This window comes from Dendrobium catenatum, unplaced genomic scaffold (assembly GCF_001605985.2).
Source record: "Dendrobium catenatum unplaced genomic scaffold, ASM160598v2 fragScaff_scaffold_231, whole genome shotgun sequence".
Classification (NCBI taxonomy): Eukaryota; Viridiplantae; Streptophyta; class Magnoliopsida; order Asparagales; family Orchidaceae; genus Dendrobium; species Dendrobium catenatum.
In genome coordinates this window covers 9,137,057-9,153,203 of record NW_021318693.1, presented here as the reverse complement: position 1 = coordinate 9,153,203, position 16,147 = coordinate 9,137,057, and positions in this window count along the sequence as shown.

Genomic DNA, 16,147 nt, shown 5'->3' with positions numbered 1-16,147 from the left:
AGAGAAGTCAACTCAGCAAAACATTATCTAAGACGTCAATAGATAAACCTAGTTACGTTCATTGTTAAAGGTAGGCCAGTGAATGGAAATACTTTTGATGTTGTGAAGGTGGCCATTGTCTTGATCTTCAACTATTGGATTGGCAGATCTTGATCCATATAGGAAGCTCAATCAACAAAGTTTTTAAATTTGTTCTTGAAAAAATGAACTTATCAACATATCACTTCTCCCCCATTATAGGCCCACTTTATGTTTTCTTAGAAGAGTGATGACAAGCCAAAGGGATAACTGCTCTACTTGTCAGTTGTTGTGAGAGAGAGCACCAAGGCAACAAATTTTAACTTAAAAATATGGTAAATGCATTCCTATATGAGAAATATGGCGAGGACTAACCTATAGTGGTTGATGATAGTTAACAACTTTGCAAAACGAGGTAGTGCAATCCACAATGAATTTGGTCCAGATAAAAACATAATTCACCATCCTTTGGGGTGTTTGAAGACTCGCCCTCCGAAGGAGCTTGAAACATTATATATTTTTATTGTCAAAATCTTATGACAATCATTTGATATCTTGATCCCACAACCAATGAAGGGCAATCAACCTCGAGAATTTTTCTCAACACAGCAAGCGAGATCACTCGACATGTTACATAAAGTTTGAGATAACGCGATGCGATCAAAAAAGATAAAGAGATGAAGAATGATGAATGATGAAGAAAGTGAATTCCTAGTCAAAATTATAATAGAGATATGAGAAGACAAAGAGTCACACTTCAGAAAGGTTAATTAAGCAACAATATATCACATATTTTTAAATTTAAAGTTACACCCAACCCCTCTTATGGGCATAAATGCACACCTGAGCAATGCAATCGTAAACTACTCATTTCTAGTAGAAAAAATCAATGAAAAAGACTGCCTACTCTTAAAAGAGATGAAAGTCAGAATAGAAGATTTCAAATTTCTTCTTTGTAATCGTCCACCTCTCTCTCAATCCATCATTTTAACTAGTCCTGACGGTAAAGTCATGATGTCTTCCATGAACAAACTTAGATCCAACAAAAAGCTTTTATATTCTCGGCCATAAGGTGGATGAATATTTTGACCATTGCCTTCATGTTTGATTATTCCTCATTGTTCATTCTTCTCCTTACTCTTCTCCTCACTTCAATGTCTTTTAGAGTCGCTTTTTGGGATCATACATTTATGGGTGTTTTTTTTTTTTTTTTTTTGCTACATCTTGATTGCTTCACTTGGTTTGAAATTGGATTCAACTTTCTTAGATAAAAGATGAGTTTGCTCAATTGATTAGTCTCTACTCTGGATGGCGCTCTACAAATCTTTAACTCTTATTAATCTTTAATGAAGTCCTTGTTATATTTTTCAATATTTAACAAATGTTTTGCTTGTGTCAATAATATTTTCTCTTATTTCAAGCTTCTTGTTTGTGCTACTTTTGCAATTGTAATATATTTGCAACTCATTTTTTTATTCAATTTTGTCAAATTTTAAATGCTTAAAATAGTAGAAAAGATTATTGACACAAGCAAAACATTTGTTTACTAGGGTCAATATTCAACAAATGTTTTGCTTGTGTCAATAATCTTTTCTACTACTTTAAGCTTCTGGTTTGTGCTACTTTAGCAATTGTAATATATTTGCAACTCATTTTTTATTCAATTTTGTAAAATTTTAAATGCTTTTTACAATTATACCTCAACTCTCATCATTATAATCCAAAAAAAAAAAATCCTATTAAATTTTGTGTGAACTACATCATGTTTCTCATGCATTCACATAAAATTTTACACAAAGATCCATAACATTTTCAAGATTTTCATAATGAAAAAAAAAATCCAATCATCTTTTGAGATTTTATTTGGGTGGTGGGGTGTAGCATTACCCTATTTGCTTTACTTGCCATTACTGTTTATCTACTTCCTAGTCTAATGGGGAGTAGGGGCTTGATTGCCTATGCTTTATTTCTTCTATCCAACTCATTTGTCATCTCCTCTTTTTGACATTTTCTGTATTTAGTGTTGATTCCTTTCCTTTTCAGACCAAACTACTTCAAGTCCTTCTTCACTTTTTTTTAATCATATTTTTCCTTTTCTAAGGATCAGCAATTTTATTTTTTTTTAAAGAATGAGTTCTCTAATTCAGCTCATAATAATTCTTAAATTTATTTTCAATCAATGTGTTACAAATTCAAGCACATCTATGTTAATCGTATTTCTATAACATATTTCAGATGTAAATCTTTCGGGGCGTAAAATTGTTCAATATAAATAAATTAATATTTTTTTGTCTAGTATAAGATGATTGAGCTTAAATTCATTAATGAGTGGAACTCAAATTTAGTAATGAGCTAAAAGATTGTGCTTATATTTGATTTGATTATTATTTATTATTGAATAGAATAAGAGTTATAGATTTAGATTAAATATATTGATATTTTTTTAATGAATGGCTTGCATTTCAATAAAATTGAATTTTCATGTTCATAGTGCTATAACCTTAACATTATAAAATTTAGAGGTATTTATATAGACAACACTTAAAAGTTTTTTCATATTCCATATATTTGTTACAAAAACTTCATTATTTATTCATATAACACTTAAAATTTTAGATGTTAACACATAAACCTCTAACTGTAGCCTAAATCTTGTGTTGCATGCCCCGCTAGTCGGTCTCATCTCCATCGCCTCCTTTGTACATTGTCGCTTCCGTTTTCTTCATTGCACATCGTTGGTGGAAGTTGCGTGGAGCACACTAGTGCAAGGAGTTGATTGAGACAAAGCTTGTTAGGGTAAGGCATCATTGGTACTGATGTAGGGGGCAAAGTCACGACGGAGCTTGCTAAGGCAAGGCATCGACGGCTTGATGCAAGAAGTTGCAATGGAGCTCTTAAGGAAAAGTTAATAGCATTAAAAAAAAGATTTTTACATACGTAACACTTAAAATTATTGAACATACATATTTAACACCTAAACTTTTATATTTATTATCTCATCGCTTCAATGAAGTGGTAAAATAGAATGAAAAGGAGATTTTAGACGATATATTAGTAAATATAGAAGTTTAAGTGTTAAATATATATTTTTAATAGTTTTAGATGTTGTATATGTAAAAAATCCTTTAAAAGAATGATGAATATTAGATAAATAACGAAGTCTATGTATTAAATATATAAAATAAAAAATTTTGAGTTTTACGTACGTAAATTCTTATATGGTGTGCGGATAGTGATGGAACTGAAAAAACTTATTTAATTTTGGTTCATTCACATATAATTTGTGCCAATTTTAAGCAAATTATTGATTCATTGGCAAAATTTAACTACTTTTACAACAAATAAAGCTTTATTTTCTTTCTAGCCTCTTCAATGACTAAGACAGCACTCATGCAGCCTTCTGAATAATGCAAGAACTTTCTAAATATAAAATATATACTGTCACTGATGTGCCATTTTCCAACAAATCTACAGTAAGTGTTCTGTTCACTTATCTGCACAAAAGGACTCAGCAAACATTTTATAGTCTTGGAAAGATTTCAAAACACTAAAAACAATAGGGCATGGAAAGTTATTTAGGCTTTATTTGGAATGATTTTTTTTTAAATATTTTTTAAATCAGTTTTTTAGTATAATTTTTTTAAATTAAAACTTTTTATAATAGAAGTAATAAAAAAGTTGTCCCAAACTAATCCTTGATTTTCCTCGCATGAATAGAAGAACTATCATGTTGGTGTTTATTTTATTTTATTTTATTTTTTTCACTTTTGCCCCCTCACTTATATATCAGTTCTTTAAAATGCATCATTTTGGGTAAATGTTTACTTAAATAAGCACATATATAATCGTCAAACTATCTCTTACTCAAAATATAGGGTAACACCCACCGATGCTTAGCTTGGTTGGTGGACAAGTACGGTTGAGAACCTCCCAACCCGTGCTCGATTCTCCTCGAGCGACAGTGTCTCTTAAGTAGGGTCCAATCCAGTGCGGGCCAGGAGGTTTCTAGGGTGAGTGACTCTTATAGGTCAGCCGAAGATTAGTCACGCCGCCAAGTACCCTTTCAGGAGTGGCAACAGATGAATACCCTATTCCTATATATTTAAAATTTGAATTGGACTTCATCATCTGTGAATGTTTAAATGATGTTTTGGGCATATGATGAAGCTGATTTGAAGCCTATTCTAATCTAATTTGAGCTAACTTGGATGCTAATTCAAAGATAAATTCAACTTAGTTCAAATATTATTTGAATGTTATGAGATTCTATCAGTACAATGTTCTAAGCAAGTTAGAATTTGTTCAATTTTTGTTTAAACCTCATTTGACCATGATTGATTTCAATTCAAATAAGGTTCCAAATATGTTGAAGAGGATTTGAACCTTCTTCAAATCAGATAATAATCATCTTTTGCTTATATTTAGAGCACTTCCTGTTTATAGGTTAATCAAACATCATTATTCTTGTGCTATATGAAGAAAGATAGAATAAGATAACCAAATTAGTTAGACATTTTTGGAGAAACAGAGAAAATTATTGATGTTTATAAGAAATATTTTTTCTTAAAGTTCTCATTGATCTTTTCTATCGTTTTATTTGAGACGGCTTTTTCATTCCTTCTTAAAGTGACTTTCTAGTATAAAAATTTTAATTTTTTATTAAAAAGCAGCTTTAAGAAGTAATAAAAAAATCATTTCAAACGAAGCCTATATCTACTGACACAGATATTGTTGTGCTATATTCAAACAAAATTCAAATGCCAGTTTGAAATTTACCAATCGATGGCTGAACCCTAAGTTCGAAAAAGAGTTTGAACAAACCAGGTTTGACCTAGGTTTGAATACATAATATTGATATTCTAACAAGACTCAATTCTTATTCGAATCCATTTTATGATTTTGAGCTAGATTTGAACATCATATAATGTGTTGTAACTATATTTAGACGCCATATAACCTATTTGAATCTCATTTGAACACTGTGAGACATATTTGAACTAAACCGCGACAACATATTTTGAGTGTTATGTATGTAAATTATGATGTAGCGGCTATAATATAGTAGAATCTTATGTCAAATATGGATGCACATTTGATCGATTTAATCTATTTGATTTGTAGACTGACAAATTAATTGATTTGGATCCTAAAATTAAAAAAAAGTGGCTTTATCAAATTGTTTCCAAAACAAATTAAATAAAATCAAATTTTAGTTCATGCAGTTTGGTTCAATTCCGGCTGAATCAGAAATATAATTAATTTTAATAATGACTCTAATTACCATTAACTCTAACAACATGCATTAAAAGAAATATCAAATAATATTTATTAAAACTTATAATTTTATAATGTAAAATAAGTAATATTCATAATTGATTTAATATTTAAATAAATTGGCATAATTAAAATTTTTATATTAATGATTTATTTAAAAAATCAATTTTAAAACTTTGATTAATTAATAATATGCGTGTTTGATCTCAAAGCTTGAAGAAGAATTTCTTATCAATCGTAGCAATGAATGTAGCTCGTTTTTATTTGTTAGTTGTGAATTTTGATTATTAATTAATATCTTGAATTTAAGAATGAGATTTTATTTCTAATATTTTTAAAGTAAACTTTTAATATTGGATGAAATCTTAATTAGCCTGAATGTAAAATAAATAAATAAATAAATAAATTGCAATAATTGACGTCGGGAAAAAAGTAAAATGTACAGTAGTCTGGACTGAGCTACATGCACTTGATTCTGAAACTGATTGACTGAAAGTTACAGAGAGAGAATGTCCTTATAAAGTTTTTAACTTTAGTGTGGGCTCTTTATTTTATGAACAAAAGCATATAAAAGCAGCTACAATTACTCTCTGTGTACTGTTGACCAATTTATGGTGGCTGGCAACTGTACATACCTCTATTTTAAGCTGAGTAAAATCATAAAATAAGATTGTGATATATATATATAATAGAAAAAGTTAAGCGTTTGAGCGATCATAATTATTAAAGGCAGATAAAATAGTTAAAATTTTATTTTTCTTAAAAAAGTAAAATTTCAGGGTGCTAATTGCTCATCTTGAGCTCTTCCCAGGGGTGTAAATGAGTCCAGTGGAGCTTGAGTTAGGTAGTGTTTCAGTTGAGCTCGACTGTCAAATTCCGAGCTCGAGCACTAGCTTGAACTCGAATTGAACTCGAGCTCGACTCATCTCATGCCAAACCTTTGATACCACATCATTGGAGATTGCTTCAATCCATATAGGGAACGTCTTAGCAACCAAACTAAGTTTTCCTTCCCAATTTCAGCAAACTTATCCGGTTGTTCCATATAGATAGTCTCCTCCAATTCTCCATGTAAGAATGTAGTTTTGACATCCAATTGCTCAAGATGTGTGTCCATTTGGACAACCAAAGAAAGGAGCACACGAATGGATGTGTGCCTTACAACTGGTGAGATGATTTCTTCATAGTCCTCACCCTTTTATTGAGTGAACCCCCTTGCTACAGGAAAATTATTACTTTCAGCATTCGGAGGCGAATCCGGACGTGCCACGTCACCTAAACCCCAATGCATCCAGGTGGGTCCGGGTGACGTGGCTCGTCCGAATTCGCCTCCGAATGGTTCGGACACCGGACATAATAATTCGCCCTTGCTATAAGCCTAGCCTTGTACTTAGGCTTATCGTCAACACCAACCCCTTCCTTTCTTTTAAATAGCCACCTACAAGTGACTAGCTTCTTCTCCCTTGGCTTCTCCACCATGTCCCAATTGTGATTCTTCCTTACATAGGCCATGTCTTCTTCAATAACAAGTTGTCATTCACTTCTCTCCTCATACCTCAATGCTTCCTTATATGAGGTAGGTTCATCACATTGCATAGAATATGCTAAGAGAGCATAAGAAATCACAACAACAAATCCGTACCTTTGAGGAGCCTTTGTAAGGATTTAAGTGTGAGATCTTCACTGATCATCAAAATTTGAAGTACACATTCACTCATAAGGATATTATTTTGTGAAAAAAAGTTGGCTTATGCTGATTAGAGATTATGATTTGACCATTCAGTATCAGCCTAGTAAGGCTAATATTGTATCGAATGCCCTAAGCAGAGAATCTTCTAGATTATCACGCATGTAGCTTAGTTCTAATAAATATCTGATTTAGGATATGGAAAGGCTTCAGTTGAAAGTAACTTCTCCTATTGATTGTGATTATGGTATTCTAGCTTTGATGATTATTAAACCATCTCTACAACAAATGATTTATGAAACCAAGAAGTCATATCAGAAACCTCCACCATTCCAAAAATTGAGTCAAGATATTAAGAAAAGGACTTAAAAGACTTCAAAAGCCTTACTTCATAGTGTGTCTAGTGTGGAAGAAGGCATATAGGACCCTGCTATAGAGTTATAAGGAAAAACTTTAGGTGTGGTAGTTATGGTCATAAGATGATGCATTATTCATTACCTGGATATGGACAGGGAGTTGTTTAGACTAACGAAGAGGCTAAGAGTGCTATTGATTTATCCCAACAGGAAGTGCATGATAGTTCTACTTGTACGATTTACTATTTTGATTGCTCCCAAAAAATTTATCATTCTTGATTTAATTGCATTACACCATATGCTTCCTTATTTATTAAATTTATATGCATATATGTTACTAGAAAATGAATTCTTGACTATATTGTTAATGCATTCGGTGATCTATTCTGCTATGAAATATTGAGAATGACATTTTTCAAGGAGTTTGGATTATAAGAATATAAATTTTTAAAAAGTATTTTAAAATGAAAAATATAAAAATTTTCATATAAGCGTTGTGGTGTTGTGCCTACAAGCTCAATGGCACTGGCAAGAGCATGGAAAGTGCCATTATGGCACTGAGCTCTCTAGAATTTCTAAAAATAATTCAACGCAATAATGATGAGGTGGTACTATGATGCGGTGTTATTTTACTTGTCGCGTTGCGGCGTTGGGTTATCGGAGTGCCGCAACACCGGCAATAAAAAGAATTTTTTATATATATTTATTATAAATATCCATGTCATCTTGTAAAAACTCGTATTTTAAGCCAATCAAATAAATTTTTTAGGAGTCATTATAATTCCAAATCACAAATCATCTTCACCATAACATAGATATTGTAGTGATTTAATCACACTAAGTTTTTCATAATTTTTGAGAATTTATGTACATCTTTAAGAAATTGAAATCTATCTCTATAAGTGAGAATTTTGGAACTGCTTGATATCAGTCTTGCAAACTGACTTTGCAATTTAAAAAATAAAATAAAATAATTTATTTTATTTATATTTTTTTTTATAATTTTTTAAGTCTAAAGAAATTTATATGAAATGTATTCTAAAAATTGATTAAATTATATATTATATCAACATTATAATATTATTTATTATAAAATCTAAATACACTCACTAATCCCTCATTTTCCATTGAATTTGGTTGAAGAGAGGCCTATTAAGTGAAATTGAAGAGAAAAGAGAATAGATGAAAGAAGATTAAGGATTTGGAGGTTGTCGAGCAATTTCCATCTAACAATCCTATTGAAAGATTTGCTCATCTCATTTTAAGGAACCATTACCCTACTTCTAATTTTTATAATTTAATATTTTAAAGATTTTTTCTGTCAAATTTATCGTACGGACGATATTTAATTTCATCCCAAGACAAACATCTCTATTCTATCCTCGGACGAAGATCGTACGAACGATATTTTATTATCGTCCTAGGACGAACATCTCTGTTCTATCCTAGGACGAATATCATACTAACGATATTATGATTATCCCAAGACGAACATCTCTGTTCTATCCTCAGATGAAGATTGTACGGACGATATTTTATGATCATACCAAAATGAATGTCTTTACTCTATCGTTGGATGAAGATCATACGGACGATATTTTATGATCATCCTAGGACGAACATCTCTGTTTTTTCCTTGGATGAAGATCGTATGGATGATAATTATAATTGTCCCAGGATGAATGTCTCTGTTCTGTCCTCGCTCTTTTTGTCCTCATGTTTCATACAGACTAAATTTAATTTTCTAACTCTTCATCCCAGACGAACTTAGTTCGTACTGGCGATGATCGGGTATGAAATAATTTTGTACCGATTCAAAATGGGTTCGTACGCAATAGTATTTGAACTATTTGTACATATGAATATATGATCGTACTGTACGATCATGTATGTTCAAAATTGAAAACTTTAATTTTCTAGACAATTTTTCGTGTCTTTTGTATAAAAGGTCTACAAAATCTGACTTCTAAAAATCTTATCTACGTGAATTTTCAAGGGCAATTGAAAGAGAGAGTGTGAAAAAGTGTTTGAGAGAGATTTCTTGCAAGTTGAGTGTGAAGGGTTCACAAGGTTACTCAAAGGTAAGGATCTCCTTGCAATTGTGGTTATCACTCTTCTCTTATCTTTCTAGATTGCACGTGAGAAGATCTTTGGATAAGATCTAATTCTCTGCTGACACTTGGAAAGTGTGAAAGGATGAAGGTTCTCTGCATACACTTGGAGGGTGTGAAAAGATGATGGTTCTCTGCTGACACTTGAAGAGTGTGAACAACCGTAAGTACTCTACCTACACTTGAAGGGTGTGAAAGGATGAAAGTTCTATGCCTACACTTGGAGGGTGTGAATGGACGACTGTTCTATGTCACACTAGGGATTAGTGGAAAAGAGTTTTGTAAATGCTTCTCTACCTTACTATAGGGGCTAAAGGAGAGCCAGTTTGATAATAGTGTAATACATGAATTTGGAGGATTCAGGGAGTGGATATAGGTCGTGTTTGACCGAACCACTATAAATCTTTATATCATTTTATTTTTCTGCTGCTTATTTACTTACTGCAAGTTTTATTTTTTTATGGTTGAAAAAGTTTTTAAAATCTTAATTAATATGCTACTAATCGTTAACTGGTTTCAAACTTTTAAATCTAAGAGTAATTTTTTAAATTATCAATTCACCCCCTCTTGATTAGCCTTGTGACATTAATTTAGATTTAACAGTCTAATCAAGATTAAACAAGAATCAACAAGTGATATCAGAGCTTTATTTCAAAATTATAAATTTCGACTACTTTTTGATAAATGAGCATGACAACTTTTGGAAACTGAAACACACATGAAGGATATTTGATCACTAGACCTCCTTTATTTGATAACATCCCTTTCGATTTTTAGAAAATACGCATGTCTACATTTTTACAGTCTTTAGATTATCGTATGTGGATCTTAGTACAGGAAGGGTATACAAAACCAACTAGATTAGTTGATGGCATTAGAGTTGAAACACCCTTTATAGATTGGACTGTAGAAGAACGTGACTTAGCACAACTTAATATAAAATATTTAAACAGTTTCTTTTGTGTACTTAAGTTAGAAGACTACATGCGAGTTTCCACTTGCAAATATGGAAATGACATATGAGATAGACTTTGTATCACTTATGAAGGGACTAAGGAAGTAAAGCAATCTAGACATAACATCTTGTTACATGACTATGAATTATTTTGCATGAAACTCAATGAATCTATTTCTGACATGTACACAAAATTCACACAGATAGTCACTTCTTTGCATGTATTAGGTAGGGAATTAGCGAATATTGAAATGGTTAATAAGATTCTTCATTATTTACCTACTACATATGATACTAAAATAACTACAATTATAGATTCTAAAAATTTGAATGTTTACTCTATTGGCAATCTTCTTGGATCACTAATTGCTTACGAGCAAGGAGTGAGTCAAAGAAAGATTGATGCAGGAGAACAACGAAAGGAAAAGAATATTGCACTGAAAGTGGAGTTGAAGAGTGATCTATCACAACCTGAGGATGAGGACTACATAGCTTTAATGACTAGATAATTTAGGAGCTTTTTTAAAAGGAAGAAGAAGAGACGCCAATAGTGGAATATAGGCAAGTTCAATATGAATATTAAGGTTTCTAATTATGTGATTTGGTATGAGTGCAGGAAATCTAAACATATAAAGTCAGACTGCCCAAAGTTAAAAGCCACTCCTAATAAGGAGAAGGCAGAGGAGAAACCAAATTTGAAGAAGGGCAAGAAGAGATTCCTAAAAGCTTTTTGGGCGGACTCAGCTTCAGACTCATTAGAAACTAAAAAGGATGAGGAAGTCACCAACTTGTGCTTAATGGTCGATAATCTTGATTAATCAGATCAAGAAGAGGGACACTCTCATACAAGGCCTCGTAAGAGCATTTGATATATAGAAAGCAGTTGCTCAAAGCATATGATTGGAGATACTAAGCAATTTATATTACTAGAAGCCAGAAGTGGACGCAGGGTTACACTTAGAGATAACACCACAAGGAAGGTTGATGGATCAGGTATGATTAGAAACTTGCAAAACTTTTTCATAGAAAATGCACTACTTATAGAAGGCTTAAAGCATAATCTTTTGAGTATTAGCCAGCTATGTGATAAAGGATACAATATTAAATTTTTTCTTACTAGCTGCATATTAAGCATAAATGATAATGCTATTTTGCATAGATTAAGGGTAAATAATGTTTATATGCTAAATTTAAATTATATAAAAACTCCTAATGCTTTTTGTTTGAAAATTATTTTTGATGAGTCATGGTTATGACATAGAAGACTTTGTCACTCTAGTATAAAAAACCTTAGAAAATTTACCCAAAAGGATTTGGTTAGAAGTATACCAAAAGTAGACTTTACTAAGGATCACCTTTGCGATGCATGTCAATTAGGAAAAAATGTGAAGTCCTCTTTTCAATCCAGTAAGGATCTTAAAACTAGTAAGCCTTTGGAGATTTTACATATGGATCTTTTTGGATTGGTTGGAACTGTAAGTCTAGGAGGGAAGGTATACGGATTTATGATAGTAGATGATTTTTCAAGATTCACTTGGGTTAAATTTTTATATCATAAAAATGAATCATTTGAGGAGTTTAGAGATTTTTTTGACTTGAATTCAGAGGAAATTAGGATGTGAGATTTTAACAATTTAAAGTGATCAATGGGGAGAATTTGAAAATAAAAAAATTGAGGAATTTTGTAAAGAAAAAGAATTTATCATAATTTTTTTGCACCTACGACCTCTCAGTAAAATGGGATAGTCGAAAGGAAGAACATAATATTAATTGAAGATGCTTGAGCCATATTGGCAAAATATTCACTTTCTAAATATTTTTGGGCTGAAGCGATTAGCACTTCATGTTATGTTCTAAATAGAGTGAACATTAGATCAAAATTAAACAAAATACCATATGAGCTTCTTAAGGGGAGAACACCTAATTTGTCACTTTTGCATATTTTTGGATGTAAGATATTCATACATAATAATAAAAAATCTATCTTAAAAAAATTTGATCCTAAATTAGATGAAGCAATTTTTCTTGGATACTCTAGTATTGGAAAATCTTATAGAGTATTTAACAAAAAAACTTTGATAATTGAGGAGACCACACATATTGTATTTGATAAATCTGGTATTAAGAGCCAAATTTGGAAGAGGATGAAATAGAAATTAACCCCCAAAGGATTGAGAAAGTTAATATGGAAGAAAATGTGGAGAAAGAAAACATGATGCCTAGAGATTTGAGATTTTTTAAAAATCACTCAAAGAAATTGATTATAGGTGAACCTAGTGAGGGTGTTAAGACTAGGCGTGGACTAAGTAAAGAAGTCAATTATTATACCTTTATTTCAATGATTGAACCTACAAATATAAATCAAACACTTTCGGATGAATTTTAGATTTTGGCAATGGAAAAAGAATTAAATCAATTTGTATGAAATGATGTTTGGGAATTATTTACAAGGTTAACGGATCAAAGTGTGGTTGGAACTAAGTGGGTGTTCAAAAATAAAATGAATGACTCAGGAGTAATCTTTAGAAATATGGCTAAATTAGTGGCTAAGTGATATAATCAGATTGAAGGAATTGATTTTGAGGAGTCTTTTGCCCCTGTAGCAAGACTTGAAGCAATTAGGATTTTATTAGCCTTTGTCTATTTTAAAGGATTCAAATTATTTCAAATGAATGTTAAAAGTGTCTTTTTGAATGGGATAATTCAATAGGATGTTTATGTTGAACAATCTCCAGGTTTTGAGAATTCAAAATACTCAAATCATATTTTTAAATTGAAAAAGATATTATATGGATTGAAACAGGCACTTAGGGCTTGGTATGAGAGGTTGAGCACTTTCTTACGTAAGAGATCTTTTGAAAAAGAAAGTGTGGACACCACTCACTTTTTAAAAAAATTGGGAGACAATATACTCATTGTATAAATTTATGTTGACGATATCATCTTTGGATCTACAAATAAAAATATTTATGATAATTTTTCTAAAATAATGAGTAATGAATTTGAGATTAGTCTAATCAGAGATTTGAGTTACTTTCTAGATTTTAGCATTAAGCAAATTAAGGAAGAAATGTTTCATAGTCAGTCAAAGTATGTTAAGGATATCCTCAAAAACTATGAAATGGATAATATTAAACCTATTAGTACACATATGAGTTCCTCAGTTCAGTTGGATAAGGACCCAAAGAAAAAATCTATTGATAAAAAAAAATTTGGAGGGATTATTAGATCTTTACTATACTTGACTGCTAGAAGATCCGATGTTATATTTAGTATTTATTTATATATTAGATTTCAATCAAATCCAAAAGAATCACATTTAATAGCAGTGAAAAGTGTTTTGAGATATCTCTTGGGAACTCAGAAATTATATTTTGTATTGGAAATTGACTTACGTTAATCTTCATTTCGTCACCTTTACAATATTTTTTCTTATCCAATTGTCTAGAATGCTTCATGACCTTAATAGATTTATCTTGTCTATGTTATATCTTAATTTAAAAGTTATGAATCTTTATTTTTCTCTAATGAACATTAATCTTGTTATTGCAATTATAAATCAATCTCTTTCTGGATCAATTGTCAAAATATTTCTCATATGACTTCTAACATTTCTTTTATTTTTATTATTCTCTTATTGTTGTTGTTAAAAAGGGATAGAAATATTATTTGCATTTGATTGTTTTTGTGTTTGCATCTGATTATTTCTTGTCTTTTTGATTGTTTCTTGTATTATTGTTTGCTTTGTTCGTAGTGTTTTGCATTTTATTTTTGTTTCTCGATTTGTGTGTTTTTAAAACTTAAAAAATTAAAAAATTAATTTGTTCTTAATAGAAATTCCCTTATTTCATATGCTTATTCATTTAGGAGGAGTTAAGAAGAAATTTAGGATTGTCAATTTTATTCAAACAATAATTATTTTACCGTCATAAAAAAGGGGGAGATTATTTACATAGTTGCTACTTAGTTTTGCATGTTTGATATTTTGCAATTTATATATTTTTTATGATTCAAAATATTATTGATTTGATTGCTAATTCTCCAAACATATTTTTAATGAATTATTTTTTCTCTTGTGTGTACTAACATTTTAGAAAAATCATACACCAGATTGTTGAGGATTTCAAATCAAGAATAGTTTAGAGTTTATTATAATCAAAGTCTACATTTTTTATTTTATTGAGTCCGAGAGTGTGTAATTGTAATTGAGTAACTGAGCACACACACATCGGGGGAGAGTTTTAAAATTCATATTTTAAACTTATCGTACTGTACGATATCACTTCTACGGGACGATCTAGTCAGTTATTTTCACCAACGAGCAATTGAACGAACAAATTAGAGAAATTTTTTTCTAAGTATGGATCGTACAGTTGATATTTAATTTTGTACCAGGACGAACGTCTCTATTCTGTCCTCGAACGAAGATCGTATGGATGATATTTTATAATCATCCCAGGATGAATGTCTCTATTCTATCCTCGGGTGAAGATCGTACATATGATATTTATGATTATCCCAGGATTAGTGTCTCTGTTCTGTCCTCAGATGATGATCTTACAAACGATATTTTATGATCATCCCAAAATGAAAGTCTCTATTCTGTCCTCGGACGAAGATCGTACGGATGATATTTTATGATCATCACATGACGAATGTCTCTATTTTGTCCTCAGACAAAGATTATACGTATGATATTTATGTTGTCTCAGGACAAATGTCTCTATTTTATCCTCGCTCTTTTCATCCTGATGTTTCGTATAAACAAAATTTAATTTTCTAACTGTTCTTCCCGGATGACCTTAGTTTGTACTGGACGATGATAAGGTACAAAATGATTTCATACTGATTCATAATGGGTTCATACGTAATAATATTTGAACTATTCGTACGTACGAATATATGATCATATTATATAATCATGCGTTCAAAATTGAAAAGTTCATTTTTAGACTATTTTTCGTGTCTTTTGTATAAAAGGTCCACTAAAACTGACTTCTAAAAATCCCGTCTACATGAATTTTCAATGGCAATTGAAGGAGAGAGTGTGAGAGAGTGTTTGACAGAGATTTCTTTCAAGTGGAGTGTGAAGGGTTCACAAGGTTACTCAAATGTAAGGATCTCCTTGTAATTGTGGTTATCACTCTTCCTCTTATCTTTCTAGATTGCTCATCAAAAGATCTTCGGATAAGATCCAATTTTCTGCCGACACTTAGAAAGTGTGAAAGGATGAAGGTTCTTTGCCTACACATGGAGGGTGTGAAAGGATGACGGTTCTCTGTCGACACTTGGAGAGTATAAACAGCCAAATGTACTCTGCCTACAGTTGGAGGGTGTGAAAGGATGAAGGTTCTCTGCCTACACTTAGAGAGTGTGAAAGGATGACGGTTCTCTATCGCATCGGGGATTGGTGGAAGAGAGTTTTATAAAGGCTTCTCCGTCTTGCTGTGGGGGCTAAAGGAGAGTCACTTTGGTAATAGTACAATACCTGAAGTGGGAGGCTTCATGGAGTGGATGTAGGTCATGTTTGACCAAACCACTATAAATCTTTATGTCATTTTTTTTTTCCGTTGCTTATTTACTTGCTGCAAGTTTTATTTTTTTCTGGTTGAAAAAATTTTTAAAACCTTAATTAACTTGCTACTAATCGTTAACTGGTTTCAAACTTTTAAATCCAAGAGTAATTTTTTAAAATTACCAATTCACCCCCCCCTCTTGGTTAGCCTTGGAATATTAGTTTAGGTTT